Below are 18481 nucleotides of genomic sequence, written 5' to 3' on the forward strand. Positions count from 1 at the left end.
TCCACATAGTAAAACACTGACACTTCACAAACCCTTGTTATGGAGATAATGGTTTGGGTGAGAGATATGGAGAAGGAAACTGGCATATTCTATTTATTTTTATTAAAAATGAAAGTTATTTATTACTCTAATCCTCAAGGCCTTTCTTTGGGTTCAGGCTATAAATTGAATACATAAAACTCTAGGTAGCCCTGAATCTCAAAGATTTTGCAGTTCATTTTTCATCTTGTTCCAGGCTAAAGAGCAAATCAGAGTTGAAACCTAGAGAAGTGCACCACACAGACTGGAGCTCAGAGGATCAGGCAGTGCAACAGAAGATAAGCACCTCTCTGAAATGAGGTTTACCTAAGAGCTTCAATTCACCTGAGAGTGCAGATTGCAGGTAAAAAATCTGAGTATGTTTTAAAACTGCACATTGTTAGAGAAGAAGGCAGTGGCATGGTATCTTTTACAACCACTTGTAACAATGTGTGTTTGTATATATTATTATAAACCTGTATGAAGTTCACATGTATTTAACATACGTACACCTGCTACTCCTAAAATATGAACAGCAGGCAAGGAGAAGTATTACCACATCTTTGGAGACTGTTTGTAGTTTTATTAGGAAAACTCATGATTTTCATTAATGAAAGGCCTAGTCATTAGAACAAACTCTCAAGTTATACCATGATTAGAAACAGAATGTTGACTGATACTGAAGTGATAATTTGTCTAGTTTTAAAGTTCAAGTGCTTGGACTTTTAATAATGGGAAGCAATAACCTTAAATAACCAAGTGGATGTTTTGTTTACATAACAGGACAAACATGTCCCTGATTAGGAAGTTGGTAAATAGTAGTTTTCATTTTACAAAAGATGTAGGCTTGTTTACAAAGGGAACAGAAACAGAACTCAACAATATTTATAAAGTTTATTTACCAGATGGTTTAGGAAAAATGTAATCCAAAGATCTGAATAGACTCACATGTCTTTTCAGGGTTCCAAATTAATTCATGATATTTTTGGCTATTGTCATAAGAAAAAACTATAGTTAGAAATGTTTTTTCAATAAAGTGTGTTTATTTGTGTTCAAGTATTAACTAATAGTAATTTTTTTGATTCATCCATTTACTAATTCAAATATATGCCTTAAGGATCTACATCATAGTGATTAATGCACAGTTCCTGAGTTTAGATTCTAGATATACAATGTCTTAGTCTTGTCACTTTAAATGTGCTACTTAGCTTCTGTATGTTTCAGGCTTCTCATATATGAAATGGAAAAGTCAGTAGTATTTATTTCATAGACATTAAATAAAAACAGAGAGTATCATTAACAATTTTTATGGGTTAGTTGTTATTGGTAATGTGCTCCAGGAATTATTTAGATCCAGGGAGAAGATTGCCTCCATATTATAATAGGGATACAATAAGCAGCTAAACAGGTACTAGTAAAAGGTAGACACTGATAATCACTCTCAGAAACTACAAAACAGGAAGCATATATAATGTTGTAGGAGGTAGAGGTGTGCATGTCTGTTTTATTTAGATCAGAAATCATCTCTGAAAAGATGACAATTGAAAAGAGACATAAATGGAGGGAGTGAGCCTCATAAATGCTCAGATAAGAACACTATTTCACTTTTCCCTCTACTCCTAATCCCCACACTCTGCATAATATTTAAGACACACACACACACACACACACACACACACACACACACACATACGCTTATACACACATACACACACATGTATATATTTGATGATTGGTTCATTTTTCAGTTGATTTACATGAAAGTTTTATTAAAGTTCAATAGGTTTTATTTGAATATGCACAAATTTTATTTGAAAATCCAGGGAGATATGATGTGAATTTGCTATTCAACACTAAAGAAGGAGATCTAATGTATTCCTTGTTAACACTAACATACCATGATAAGCAAATATTGAGTGAGATCTGATCATAGATCCTCTACAAAAGTTCAAAGGACTTGTGCAGTCTTACTGGTGAAAGGGAAGTAGATTGGAGTCGAGAGTTGATTCAGTTCCCTCATGAGGAAAATACCCAGTGAAGTGTACTCCTTATAAAGACCTGGAGACCATAAGTCTTAATGTTCTCATGATTTTTCTTTAGATTTTCTGAAAACTAAGTAAAATTAAAGTTGTGAATGTACTTTATAAACTCTAATATGCTTTGTATAAAGGCATTTTACCTTTAATTCAATATTATTTATTCTTTTTAAAAATTTTATTCATTTATTCTAATTTATTCTACATGACAGCAGAATGCATTTCAATTCATAGTACATATAGAGAGCATATTTTTTTATGTTTCTGGTTTTACAAAAAGTAGAATCACACCATTTGTGTCTTCATACATGTAGTTACGGTAATGATGCCCATCAAATTCCACCATCTTTCCTACCTGCATGCCCCCTTTTTTTCCCCTCCCTCCCATTTGCCCTATCTGAAGTTCCTCCATTCCTCCCATGTTCCCCTCTTCTATCCCCATTGTGGATCAGCATCCACATATCATAGAAAACATACTGTCTTTGATTTTTTGGATTGGCTTACTTTGCTTAGCATAATCTTCTCCAACTGCATCCATTTACCTGAAAATGCCATGATTTTATTCTCTTTTAATGTTGAGTAATTCTCCATTGTGTATATATACAAAATTTTCTTTATCTATTCATCTATTGAAGGGCATCTAGGTTGGTTCCACAATTTAGCTATTGTGAATTGTGTTGTTATAAACATTGATGTTGCTGTGTCACTGAAGTATGATGTTTTTAAGTCCTTTGGGTATAAACCAAGGAGTGGGATAGCTTGGTCAAATGGTGGTTCCATTCCAAGTTTTCCAAGGAATCTCTATTTGCTTTCCTGATTGGTTGCACCAATTTGCAGTCCCACCAGCAAAGTATGAGTGTGCCTTTTCCCCCACATCCTCACCAACACTTATTGTTGTTTGTATTCTTAATAGCTGCTGTTCTGACTGGAGTGAGATGAAATCTTAGAGTACTTTTGATTTGCATTTCTCTAATTGCTAGAGATGTTGAACATTTTTTTCACATATTTGTTGATTGATTATGTATCACCTTCTGAGACATGTCTGTTCATTTCCTTGGCCAATTTATTGATTGGGTTTTTTTGGGGTGTTGTTGGTTTTTTGGGGTTGTTTGTTTTTTTGAGTTCTTTATAAATCCTGGAGAATAGTGCTCTATCTGATAGGTGTGTGGTAAAAATCTGCTACTATTCTATAGGCTGTCTCTTCATCTCACTTATTGTTTCTTCTGCTGAGAAGAAGGTTTGCAGTTTGAATCCATTCTATTTATTGATTCTTGATTTTATTTCTTGTACTCTAGGAGTTTTGTTAAGGAAGTTGGGGCCTAATCTGATATGATGAAGATTTGGGCCTACGTTTCTTCTATTAGGCACAGGGTCTCTGGTCTAATTCCTAGGTCCTTGATACACTTTGAGTTGAGTTTTGTGCATGGTGAGATACAGGGGCTTAATTTCAGTTTGTTGCATATGGATTTCCAGTTTTGCCAGCAACATTTGTTGAAGAAGTTATCTTTTCTCTAGTTATGTTTTTGGCACCTTTGTCTAGCATGAGATAACTGTATTTATGTGGGTTTGTCTCTGTGTCCTCTATTCTGTACCGTTATTCTAGAAATCTATTTTGGTGCCAATACAATGCAGTTTTTGTTATTTTTCTGTAGTATAGTTTAAGGTCTGGTATATTGATGCCACCTGCTTCACCCTTCTTGCTAAGAATTGCTTGGCTATTCTGGGTCTCTTATTTTTCCAGATGAATTTCATGATTGCCTTCCTATTTCTATGAGGAATGTCATTGGGATTTTGATCGAATTGCATTAAATCGGTATAGTGTATTGGTAGTATGGTCATTTTGACAATATTAATTCTGCCTATCCAAGAAAAAAAGAGATCTTTCCATCTTCTAAAGACCTTCTTTAATTTCTTTCTTTATTGTTCTGTAGTTTTTATTATAGAAGTCTTTCACCTCATTCATTAGGTTGATTCCCAAGTATTTTATTTTATTTTTTGAGGCTATTGTAAATGGGGGTAGTTTTCCTAGTTTCTCTTTTTCAATAGATGCAGAGAAAGCATTCAACAAAATACAACACCACTTCATGTTCAAAACACTAGAAAAAACTAGGTATAATAGGACCATATCTCAAAATTGTAAAAGCTGTCTATACTAAGTCCAAGGCCAACATCATTCTAAATGGAGAGAAATGGAAAGCATTCCCTCTAAAAACTGGAACAAGATAGGGATGCCCTCTTTCACCACTTTTATTTAACATAGTTCTTGAAACTCTAGTCAGAGTGATTAGATGAAAGAAATTAAATGGATACAGATAGGAAAAGAAGAAATCAAACTATCACTATTTGTCGATGACATGATTCTATACCTAGAGGATACAAAAAATTTCACCAGAAAACACTTAGAACTAATAAATGAATTTAGCAAACTAGCAGGATATAACAAACACCTATAAATCAAAAGTATTTCTGTATATTAGTGACAAATCCTCTGAAAGAGAAACTAGGAAACCTACCCCATTTACAATAGCCTCAATAGTATTAATTCTTACTGAAGGTAAAGACACCTATTTTATGCATGATTCATGTTTCATATAAATTATCATAATGTCTGGCTGATAGAGAAAATGTATAGTTTTTTGTGAGACATAAAATGTGATTATATTATCTCTTTTGTCTTCCTTCTTTTGGTCTTAAAAGTTACAAGTCAAAGAAATAGAATGTCTCTGTAGCATTCTTTTTTCTTTTCTGAACTATTCTTGTTGAAATCCTATATCGAGATAAATTTGTAACTATGACAGGCTATATTAGCCATTGGAATCTGAACAGAAGGGCAATTCGTAATCAATTTGGCAAATTTCTTTCAGTACAAATTATCATCATTCATAGCAAATTTGCTATCAATGAACTGTGCCAACTTGAGGTATGGTGCTGAGCACTTTTATCTTAGCCCATCAAAAAAAAATGAACACATCATTTTATAATAGCAATGTCTTCTTTTTCTCTGAAAGTTTTATAAAAACCAGTAAAATAGAAGGTTGTTTTTCTTCAAATATTTCAATCTTATTCCACTTAAAAAACTATTATAAATGAAGCTATATTTTCTGTAACATTTAATATTGAGATGAATTTATGTAAAATATAGAAATTAAAAACATACATATTATAAATATTGGAGTAATATTAAGAAAAATGTTTGATTAATTTTCCATTGGACACTTATTACTTAGCCTAACCCTGGATATCTAAGAATATATATGTATTTGTGTATTTATATATATAATCAGTGAGACTACAGATTCATGTGTTCCAAATTGTTGTGCTACTGTGTATACATGTTAGATTCCCAGATGTCATCATAATATTTATATATAGTTTTCTGACTCCTCATCATCTACACTGTTATAGTTTGCTGTTCCATCTGCTCAAAATATACATTTTTATAGGTCTATAATAATGCCATCCTCTAAATAGCTTGCCAAATTGCAAATAATGTTAAAATATATCAGAAAGATAGAAACACTAGGCAGTGCTCTATGATTCTGCAGTCTTTTACCCATCTGCATTTAATTACCTTTTATTTTTTCTCAGACATAGAGCAGTCTCATGTGCAAACTTGTGGCTAGGAAATTTTCATAATTATGGTTTTATTATTTCAGTTTTGTAGTTATAACCACAACAAGATGAAAGACTTCATCTGAAAACAACCATCTTTACCAGTAAAAAGTGTTAATTACAACATAAATGATGCCAGTAAAAATATTGGAAAATTCCAGGTTTAATTAGGTCTACCACAGAAATAGAACTGTCACAAGGCTTGGCATTTTGGCAGTTTTAATTCCTGTGTTCATTTTCTTCTTTAAGAGGATCACATATAGAGAGTGAGAAAATGAACATGTCATTTGTTTAAAACATATTGTTCAAGTATGTACCCAAGCTGAAGTGTAATATTCATTCACAATATGTTGCAGTGACAAAATATTTCCAACTATGGTTTTCACAAACATGCATATTCATTCCTTAGTCATTGCTTCTTTTTCTCTCCTTTTTCTAAGATATGATGACAATCTGAGCCTATCTAGAGAAAAAATAGTTCCTCAATCACATCTTCAAGACTTGTGGCCTTTTGTATATTATTTATCTGTGTTCAATCATCTTGAGACTAGGAAATAACCCTAAGCAAAAGAGTAGGATATTTTCTAAGCCCCCAGTGGAAGCAAAGCTTCAAGATGGCAGAGCCCTAGTCTTCCTGCCAATAAGAAGATCTTAATTGCTATAATTAAAATAAGAGCCACTTTTATTAAAAACTGAGCCCCCTGTTGTGCAAATCATTCTAGTAATGCTTTGCATAACACTCAGGAATTTAGAATGCCTGAGGATAAGAGAAAAATGTAACTTTCCCTGACGATTTGCAACTGTTAATACATGTTTTGTCAGTGTCAGTTTCAAGTCATCAAATTGAGATATTCATTAATAAGTTAAATAAGATTAAGAAAAAGGAAAAATTGGGGTATGCTTGTATATTACATTTATCATTTTAAAAATCAGGTTTTATTTGGTTTGCATTCCTAGCAACAAAGCAATTCTGACAAAAAAAAAAACTTGCATAGTTCTCTTACTCCAACAACTCCAGCATTCAGCAGGAGCCATGCCAGCAATTAAATGAATAACCAGCAGGATTCCCCAAAGAAAGTCAGTGGAGTGATGCAGAAAGTCTAGAATGTGACATGGAATTTATATCTTCATGATGCAAAAGGAAATGCAATATAGTTCTTAGTGATATTCTGTGGCTCCTAAATGTCTTTGTTAGCTCTATTGCACATATAAGGAGGTAACCCTAAAAAAATTAGGCATTAACAATCATAACAACCAGGTATAGATTATTAAGGTGGATCCTCTCTATCTTCGGCTCTTTGAGTCTTCATTTTGTTATGCTAATTATACATGATGAAAAAGGAAATATCAAACAGACACTACAGAAATACAGAGAATAATTAGAAATTATTTTGAAAACTTGTACTTCAATAAAATAGAAAATATCAAAGACATTGACAAATTTCTAGAGTCATATAATTTGCCCAAATTGAATCAGGATAATAAACATAATTTAAACAGATCAATTTCAAGTAATGACATAGCAGATACCATCAAAAGTCTACAAACCAAGAAAAGCCCAGCACTGGATAGATACACAGCCAAGTTCTACAAGACCTTTAAAGAAGAACTAATACCAATACTCTCCAATTTATTTCAGGAAATAGAAAAAGAGACAGCACTTCCAAACTCATTCTATGAGGCCAATATCACTCTGATTCCAAAACCAGCAAAGACACATCAAAGAAAAAAAACTTCAGACCAATATCTCTAATGAACATAGATGCAAAGATTCTCAATAAAATTCTGGCAAATCAAATGCAAAAGCATATCAAAAAGATAGTGTACCATGATCAAGTGGGATTCATCCCTGGGATGCAAGGTTGGTTCAACATATAGAAATCAATAAATGTAATTCATCACATCAGTAGACTTAAAGATAAGAATCATATGATTATCTTAATAGACTCAGAAAAAGCATTTGACAAAATACAGCACCGCTTTATGTTCAAAACAGTAGAAAAATTAGGGATAACAGGATCATATCTCAACATCTTAAAGGCTATCTATGCTAAGCCCCAGGCCAACATCATTCTAAATGGAGAAAAATTGAAGGCATTCCCTCTAAAACCTGGAATAAAACAGGGATGCTCTCTTTCACCACTTCTATTTAACAAAGTTCTTGAAACACTGATGTGATGCATTGCTTTAGTTTAAAACATTCATTTATACTTTTTCAGGTCTCTTCCACTGCCCAAATAACAGCCTCTTCTTTGTCTTTGCTTCTCATGGTAGATTATTTTATTCATATGTGAAGGTGTAGTCAAATTATTTCCAAAATGACTAGGAAGAACCTCCCACATTTTCTTCAGGAAACAGTAAATGTGACATGGTCCTGGTATCCTTACCATTCAGCTTTCCTTCCATATATAAAGGGCAATTGGGGATGCATATTAGAAGAGATGAATTAGAACCTGAAATTATGTACTTTGTAGACTGTTTATGACAGAAGAAATCTAACTTTTTCAAACTCTATACTTTGAATTTTACTAGTCTGGGGAATTTAGGCTCAGAGAGAATCACTAGAGAGATTATGTATTCCTGCAAGAAGAGGAGACTAGACTCTTATCTCTGGGCTATATGCTTCTTGGGTTATAGTCTACAAGTAGGCTGTAACAGAGAACAACAGGATGAAGAAGTTCATGAGCAAACTTGTTTATCTTTTGACATAATTTTGGAGTATGGTTCACACTTCCTACCTGAAGATAGGAGTGTTTCAAGAAAAAAATTTCAGGTTGTTTGTAACTTGGTGTAGGGTGCCTGGAAAGAAAATAATGCTTTTCCCACAGTAGGTATCTTAAAAGGATCGGTACATTTCTACAGGATGGAGTACAGTGAATAAGGAGGAAACAATAGCATTTGAACTTTCTCATTTGCAGCTGAATGAAGCAACATAATGTCCTGGAAGGGTTGGGATTTGAACCATTGTCAGGTTTCAGAGATTTAGCTGTCATTTTCTAAGGGAACTCTTTAGTTTTAAATGGGATTGAAGATCAATTCACTATAAGAAGACCACATGGTTTACATAAGACCACCATATTGGTAGAAGCCACTTGATACTGACATTAGTGCTATATAAGGACATGACTTGCACTTCAATCCAAGCAGTACCCACAAGTGTAAGCAGCAGCTACTTTTTCTCTTTTGCTTCTTCATGCTCCTATAACAAAATACCAGAGTGTGCAGCTTATACAAAAAATGTATTATTCACATTTCTGGAGACTGAGAAGTATCAGATCTAGGCTCTTTGTTGTCTGGCAAAGGCCTTTTCATAGATGGCTATTATTGCCTCTGTCCTAACATGGAAGAAGTGGCACTAATCACATTCATGATTGTTCTGCCCTTCTGACCACATCGCCTCTTAAACTTTTGATTTCTGTTTTCATGATTTCTGTTGCTCCTAGGAGCAGGCCTCAAATCCCTATAAGTGCTTAAAGAGTCCTTCAACATCAGGACTGTTTTTCTCTGTGGCTCAAGAAGTACCCCTATCTTATTTTACTATTTTTTAAATTATAATTTTAGTATAAGATATCAAACAAAAAACAAATGCAGGCATAATTTTGTTAATGTGTGTAAAAGAGGAGTAAAAAATTCATAGCAATGCGCAAGACGAGTGGTGTCTTTTCAATCCTGTAATCATGTAAGAGATTTTAGAGGTCAAAGCATGAACAGAAACATTTGTATGCTTAAAGTCATCTGCACAGTTGAGAAAGGGACAAAGACAAAGTGTCATCAGAAACCATTAAGGATCATTAATTCTTTTTTTGGATGAGATAATGAGGTCCTCTTTGGAATTTTAATGAATATACATGAAACATTTTATGTTATGAAGGGTACATTATTTGTACTGAAAAAGTTCTTGCTCAAAATACAATAATAACTTGCATAATTTTTTTAAGTGATAAGAAGTTTCTATTCTTAAATTTTTTAAGGTTTGGGCTTATTCTTAAACATCAGATAAACCGCATATTTTAGTTTCATACAGGTTTTCTGGGTTTATGGTTTCTTCTGTTTCATGAAAAAAAAATAGATCTGTGCATTTGGGTACTGGTGCTTTTGCATTACCTGATCCATATATTTTCATTTCAAATAAGATTTTATGTGCAACTTTCAAAATATCAAGCATATATCTTATATGCCGTTTTTTAGTTTTTATGTTTTTTAAGTGTTTAGTGTTTAAACAATATTCAACTAAGTGCAAATTCTTGAAGCACAACACAAATAGACACAACTTGATGAATGTGTTTTGAAGCCTAAGTCAGGTGATCGAGCCGAAGGAGCTGACAATCCCATGCAATACATAGATGGTGATTCCATGAATGCAATTCAAACTTGTGAGCATGGTAATGGGTCATATATAGAATGTATGGGCACAGAAACCAATTTCAGCTGAATCAAACTGCCCATACATTTAACACAATCACTGCTCTTTCTATAATCATAAATCATTCAGCAGATTTAGTAATTAGACAAATGAGTTTGTTTTATTGAATTAAGAATTAACATACAAAATACAAACCCAATTTGTTGGGTGGACATGCAAGGAACTTGAGAAGGAACAAATAATTCAAGGTATTATTCTCTTAAATGACTTGATGCTTTGGTCAGGCTGAATAACTTCCAATCCAATATTTGATTTGAAAAAGAAAGGAAGGAGATGGAGCTTTGATTGTTTCACTCTAAATAGTAGTGCTTTATTCAGTAGATTAAAAAATGCACTGTGTGTGTATAAAGATGAAATGTCCATATTTAATACAAATATTCCCTCTTAAAGGAATGTAATATTTTTGCAGCTCTTTCTGAGAAATGCTACTTCATTTTCAGTTTTGACCTTCTGCCTGTCTGTAAACTGTGTAATTTCTAAGTGTTTTTCTTGTGATGCATTCTGATGAGCTCCTTCTTATGTCACAGAAGCTCTGTCACTTTGATCTTCATTAGTAATTATTTATTCTTCTTATGAGAAAAATTCAGCATTTTCATGCTTTTGCATCTATGTGAATTGAACTGTTATCCTGTAAGAGATGCCTTTCTTGGGACTTGAAAGTTTTTAAAGACCCTAGGAGAGAATCAGAGGAGTCTGATGGATGAACTGGAAAGACATTTACCAGATTGGACTCAGCAGTCTCTGCTCTGAAAATGAATGACCTGAGAATTGGAGTCAGACCTTCCACTGCAAACAGCAATTCTACAGGAGGTTTAAATAGAATAAAAGATGAAGAGATAACACTTCAGCTGCCCTACAGGAAAGAAAGAGAAGAAACAACTATGTCAGTTTTTGCTGTCAGGGCCCCTTGGTCTTCAGGAAAGACTGTGATATTAGAACAGTATATACAAAAATCAATATTATCTAAGGGCAAAACTACTGGCAATTATGCTCTAAATGAGCAGGTTAATAAAAAATCAGTTAAAGGAAAAAGTTAACACTTCCAAGGGTTTATGGTTTCTTCTGTTTCTAGGACTGTATTGTTTTCTGGGAGCAATAGAATTGGCTCTACCATGGATGGCAATGATAATAATAATGCTGGCAGTAATACTACCATTTGATTACTTGCTATGTGCCAGCCTAAGGCACTGTACCCAAAACAGTATGTATACTATGTAACTTAATGTTCACAACAATCTTCTGTTGTATATACTGTTATTTTTCTCAGTTATAAGTGGTGATGGGGTTTAGGACATATTACCCCAAAATATAGCACTTTGGCATGTTAAATATTTTAATCAGAAGAAATATGAGATCACAGAAGCAAGAAGTTCACTCAGAACTTCCCTTCATCATTTTCCCCTAATGCAGGTCTTAACAGTCCTCGCAAGGATTTTCTGACCCTCCCCTGAAACAGATTAGAAGACTCTCCTATGAGAGTTGCCCCTGCCGCTGCCATACCTGGGAAAAAGGAATCCTTATCTTCAAAGACACAGGGACACAGAAAAAATTTGAACGTCCAGCTGGCTAAATTTCCTCCAGTTTATTACCATGAGGTAATGCTCTTTTTGCCCTATCAGATTTCTTCCTGACTCTCCATCATTCACCACACCTGCTGTAAAATACTTGTTCAACTGTTTCTTTGAATCTGCATTTCCTTATGAAGGCTCCTGTGACACTTGAAACATATTAAATACATTTGTGTACTTTTCTTAGCTTATGTTTTTTGTAGGAGTCCTGAATCGAGTAAAGTAAATGATTTTTTTTTTTCTTTCCGTATGCTGGGAAAACTAGACAGAGATTTTCTTACCACGGTAAGACCACTTTTAATAAAGGTCAAAGCCAAGCTTCAAATCCAAGATAGATTCTGGATTCACTGATCTTCTTCAATATTAGTTAATTGGGCTTAAAATTTAGGGTAGATGCAAGTTCTTTGGTCAAGCAGAAACTTAAAGAACAAGAATAAGATTTCGAAAAATCCAATCAGTGATTCTCAGCCATGTCAACTTTGCCCACATCCAACATTCTAGGGAAGAAAGGTGATGTTGGAGACGTTTTTTTTAAGTTGTGCAGTGTGAGGAGTCCTACTGGCATTTAGGAAGCAGATGGGTCTACATTTTTCCTATCAGCCACAGGACAACACCCACAACAAATAATTACCTGGACCAAATGTAGAAAGTGCTGAACGTGAGAAAGCTCAAACTAAACTGACAGTGCCACCTACATAATTTTGGAGGCCAGTATAAAATGGAAATGCAGAGCCCCTGTTCAACTTCATATTCTACCTTTGTCTTAAATGTTAGGTGTCCTTTGCTAACTATTATCATGTTTTCTTAGCAAAGATTGCTGGTTGAGAACCTACAGAGCTTCACAGGCATTTGGTTCTACCCTGCAACTTGGCACTGGCCTTGACTCTCCATTACCCTGCCATGGTGAGAAGGATAATAGGAGTTATTGGGCAGGGATGGGTGAGCAAAGGTCAAGAACCCAGCCCAGGGAAGTGGGAAGCACCAGGAACTGGGATGGCAATGGGCTGGGACTCCACATTTCCAGTATGTGCTTCTGTTGTGCCATTAGACTTCAGTAAGGAAACATAATTCAAATATAGGGTGATTATGAATTTCAGGAAGGTAACAGTAGAGTATTACCCTTCAAGCATCTTCTGAGGGCAGGTACTTATGTGACTGCTTTGATTGATAAGCCATCCTGAAAGTTCATCCTGTAAACTGATCATGATGGGTGGGAGGACTTAAAGAGGTGACTGCAAAGCTGGTGCAAGAAGCCCAAGAGAGGAAACGGGACAGATTGGAAGGTTTAGGAAACCAAAAAGTCTAGTGTCAAGATTCATTCCCATTATGATTAGGGAGTGTATTACCTGAGAAGAGCAGAAGTCACTTAGAATGACCAAGAGAAATGGATAGAACAATAATGGAAAGAAAATCTGGGACACTGACAAGCTCAAATGGAAGAAGTAGCCCTTGGAAGACATCTAACAGCAAACTCTGAGTCTAAGCAGAAACCATAGATATTAGAACAGTTCCAGGAAGAAAAATGGAGATTCCTGGAAATTCAAACTCAGGAATGATGTGAAAATGGTTTACAACTGTATTTTCTGGGTAGTGATAGTTGAGGCCTGAGCTGGGTCATTCCATGCTACTATCTGAAATAAGAAAAGCTACAAAAGGGACAGAAGCATCTGATTACTTTGGGTTGATTTTATTGTACCAGACATGAATGCTTGTGTTAGGGCATAACCCATAATAGACTGAATAGAAGCCCCACCTGCTGCCCTTCAAAGAGGCTCACACAAAACCCCCAGAATCTATGACTATTTTCTTAACATTATGATATCAATAAGGTTACCATGAGACCTAATGATGATTCTGACCTACATCCACCTGATTTAATCACATGAGTCCTTAAAATTTTTTTCTGGTTACAGTTTTTTTCTGGTTACAGTTGTTCAAAGAGATGCAAATAGAGAAGGGCTTGACCTGCTGCTATAGACCTTGAAGACACTGGAAGAGAACAGAACAGAAGAAAAGTAGGCACCCTCTAATGCTGCCAAGTGCAATTAAGTGGGTTCTGCCCTAGAGGCTCCTGAAATGAGTGCAGCTCTGTTAGCAGGCTGACTTTAATCCAATGAGGCCATATCAGACTTCTGATATTCAGAAATATAAGGACATAAATTTGTTCTGTTTTAAACCATTAAGTTTGTGGTAATTTGTTTCAGTCCCAATAGGGAATGAAGACACAGGTACTGGAAAAAAATACACAGGTACTGAGCTTGTCTGGAATTAGCACTGTGAGGACACAAAGAATTGGAGAAAATTAAAGATGTGATGAATCACTGAGATAACGAAATCAAACACTCTTGTTTTAAAGTGAAGAATCCCATTGTTTAAAGGAGTTAATTAATGTGCCAAACATCCTACAGCCAGAACCCTATCGGCCAAATTCTCGATCTTCCTGGTGTGAGTCAACAAATTTGAGATGCTTAGAATGTGGTATCTATAAAACATGAAAGATGATATGTCATGAGCTTTGTAATGTTTTGAACAACCAATAAAAAAAAAAGAAAAAGTGTGCTCACTGTGTGATTTGAGAATTTTCTGTATACAGCAAGAATAACATTTGCACATAAGAACAAAGAGGCATATGTGGGATATAAACTTTATAATGTTTAAGAATTGGAAATAGCCTAAATATCTACATAAATAAATGAATTATTAAATAAATTTAAAAATTGAACATACATTCAAAGATGGCTCCATATTTCTTTAATAAGTTCACTTACCAATAGATAGAAGCAAGATTTGGGTAGGAAGAAATAGGTAAACTAATACCAGTTTGGGATATAATGAGCTATTTAAAGAATATGTCTCAGAGGCAGTGGGAGACAATGGGAAGGGACTCTAAAAAAGAAACCTAATAATACCATTTATTTAACAACTTTGCCTGGGATCAACTTAGATTAGTTGGGCTTTAGTAAATTTTGTGTAAGATTTTAAAAGTAAAGTAAAAGCACTATATTTTAGTGAAATTTTCAGGGGAAAAGAGATGTCTTCAAAGAATAATATGAGGAATTGCCAGAGAAGGGGAAAATTGACTTGGGAACAAAAGGATTCTTGGCATAAAGGATGGAAAAGAATTTCAGCATGTAGGAGACAAAGGCATAGACAGAGTTTATTGGAGAAGTAGATACATATGCAAGACAAAAGGGGGGAATCTCAAAGAGAGATGCCTTTGGGGTAAAGCAAGAATAGGCACTCAAGGTAGAATGTGAGATATCTCCAGAGGTGTGGTGTGGTGTGATAATATTTACAGAGTGAACATTGTTAGGGGCTGGACCAGAGGTTGAGCCAGGGTGGAGCTACACATTTTCCAACCAGTTTTTCCTGTATGTGTGCATTTCCTTCTTATTACAAGGGCATGTTGCACCAGAGTGGCAATTGCTCATTAGTGCTCTCTGAATTTCAGTGGTTCCTTTGAGACTCATACACTTTCCTTTTATTCCCAAATTTTGATCTCTGAATCAAGACTATAAAATAAATAAACAAAATATGAAATAAATATTCAACGTTGAAATGATGGATATATTTCTAACTGCAGCTATGTGCATTTTTTAATATCATAATTTTTCCTTGCTAATATAAAATATTAATTCTATCTTCAAGGAAATAAGAAAATAGTTTATTCTGAGTCAAATATGAGTGAGTTTGGCCCAGGAAGATCAATTAAAGTTACCCTGAATTACATAATGCACCATAGAAGAGTTTACATGAATTTTTGTAGTCACAGAACAAAGGAAAGTCATAAATCAATACATCTACTGATCACATCTGTGGGAGCATCAGGTAGATCGACTGCATCAAAGTAGGAAAATCTCTGCTGTAGTTTTAAGATTTTATTACTTTCTTAGTTTTCTTGGCGGAAACTGGAGGTCTGTTAAGCTTAGCTGTACATTCCAAGTAATTCACCTAATAGCCATGGGAATGTTAGGTCAGATACAAAAGTGAAAGTAAATGGCTCTGAAAAGACCTAAAATAGTCCAAGATAATTCTGACTCTTTACTTACAACATTCCATCTCCCGACAAGCAGGTCAACCAAGGTCCAGTGATCTACAGTATCTTTAATACAGTTACAGTCTTTTCAGAAAAATAAAGTTTGTACTTTATTACTTTCAAAATTGATTTTATGCTTGTACCCTGAAGGAAATTGCAAAAAAAAATCACTGATCAAGATGTGTTATTGCCTGTCTTTTTGTTTGAGAAGAAGCTGGTGCTAAGTATTCATATCTAACAAACTTTATAATTCAGAGAAATAATGACAAGGAAGAAAAGTGAGAGGTCTTGGCATTATAACAGAAAGATGTCAAAATCCTCTGAAGGCAATTTTCAGATTGATATGATTGCCACATTTTTGTGGATCAAAGATAATTCTGCCTTTAAGTGTCTGCTTGGTGCTTAGCTCTTGGATAATGGTATAAGATATTACACATCCTCCCACCTGGTATTACAGCTTGCATAGCAATAATGAAGACAGATTAGTGCTAATTACCTATGGACACTGACAAGAGTAGCTTGTCTTTGTTCCACTATTTTATAATTAAAGTCTTGTTTTTCAGCATTACATTGCCTGAAGACAGCATGCTGCAATCTTGAATACCAAAGAAAAGGTGTTTAAAAATAGCATCAATGGCAACTTGGATCACCCCCATCTAAAACCAAGGCAACTCTAATTTAATGCATTTCTCTGTTCTTAATTTACACTTTTATGGAAATATAATGAACTTGGAAAATATGATTCTGATGATTAGTAGAGGTATAGAAGATAGAAGAGCAATAATAAATTTTGTTACCTTTAAATATATTTTGGTTAAGTCATAGAATTCTAAACTTCAAAGATTAACTAAATCCTTATTTCACCCTAACAGAGATATTATCAGATGCCAAATGGAAAAAAAAGGTGATGGGATAGTTAAATATTTGAACTGTATTGAAAAGAATATCAAAAAACCTCAGTTTTAATATTATTTAAATTATTTTTAGGTCTGCCAATTTTTATGGATTCATCTCCAACTACTCTGGGTGGTCCAGAAAATTGATAACTTACTTTATTTATATATTTATTTATTTATTTATTTATTTTTGCTTTTGTTTCCTCTTCCCACAAGAGTATATTGCTTTAACAAGCATAAATCTTTAATGAAGGATATGAACACTCGGAGAAGTCCAAGTGGATTATATCATTCTCCTTTATTTTTGTCGGCTATCGTCATCATTTCCTCAGTGCAGTTAATCAGATTTATTCAGCTTCACCTCCACTGCAGAAACCCAGCCTGACCTGCGGAATTCTATACCAGTTCAAGGATCCTTCTTTTGGCAAAGAGGATATAGGCATTTTCCTGTGGGGCCAGTTTATTGTCGCAGTGATGTCAAATCTCTTAACAATGATTTAGCTACAATTTAGTTGGAACTTTTGTCAAATATCATAGCTCCAGGCAGGCAATTGTGTTGAGGTTACTAAAATTCTCCCCACAACTGAGTGTATACTTTGATACTGTTTCACCGTCCATTCTTATTTATGATCACTGAACCATTATTTTTCCTTTATACTGATTTGAAATTGTAAGATCTGTTGCATGGATTTATCTTGCTTTTAATTACCATTTGGACATGTTGAGGCAGAGACTGTGTTTACTACTGAACATAAATCTGCATCATACCACAGGGAGAGTATTCCACATTTTACAAATTAAAAGTGAGGATAAGAAAGAGGGAAAGCAGATAGTTGTATGATGGCTTCCAAAATGGAGCCAGTGGTGAAAGGATTATTGGTTTATCTAGAAATCAGACCCCATATTGGGAAGTAGTCTGGGATCTATCCTATATAGTGGCATGAAAGGTAAAACAGTATTTAAAATTTCAGGTTCTATAGAAACTCTTAAAGCCAGTATTTCATATTCTAGTGGGATACAAACAAGTTTTTAACTAGTCTAAGTCCCAGTTTTATCAGCTATAAAATTGGAGATAATATGTTACTGTCTTGACAAGGGTGCTTTGTGAATAAAATGGCTTTACCTGGTAAAACATTTAACACATTGCACCTACATAAAAACATTGAATTGTTATTTCTTCAACAATCATTTGTGTTAACAAAATTTCCCTCTTAAACATAAAACTAGTGTAGACATAGAATAATTAAACATATAAAATGCAAGTTTACTCACATAGCTACAAGTCATAAAGCCATCTTTTTAGATTTGATGTTAGATATAAAAACTGTGTTTATTTTAACCTGGGTTTTGTTCACCTGTTCAGGACATTAAAAAAGTATGTGTAGGCTATTTTCCTGCCTGTAGCACAACCCATAACCTATCCCTGCACACACCCTTGCTCTCTAACACACACACACACACACACACCTGAAAAGAACAAGTAAAACTACTTGCTCTGACTTGTTCTTCTTCCCCTCTTCCTGTCTGCTCCTCCTTTTCTCCTTTTTTTTGGCGGGAGGGGGGTTGGGGGGTGGGGGGATGGGGGGTGGGGAGCAAGGGGAAGAAAGTGGCAGCAGATGAACTGTGTTTCTAAAAGGGTCTCAGTGTTTAATGCCAAAGAACAGAGAAATAAGGATGATTTAGGCAAACAATAGTAGGCTTGAGGTAGGTCAAAGTTTCAAAAAATGATAATTGGTTTTGGAAGGTAGACATTGAGAAACTTCTAGAGGTAAGGTGCTAGTCTAGAGTCTGAAAAATAAATTTCAATGAGTTGCTATGTCCCTGCACTTTGACAATCTTGAAGTTTCTAAGAGATACGTATAATGAATTTCATTAGAACTAAATCATTTAAA

This window comes from Callospermophilus lateralis, unplaced genomic scaffold (genome assembly GCF_048772815.1).
Source record: "Callospermophilus lateralis isolate mCalLat2 unplaced genomic scaffold, mCalLat2.hap1 Scaffold_1671, whole genome shotgun sequence".
NCBI lineage: Eukaryota > Metazoa > Chordata > Mammalia > Rodentia > Sciuridae > Callospermophilus > Callospermophilus lateralis.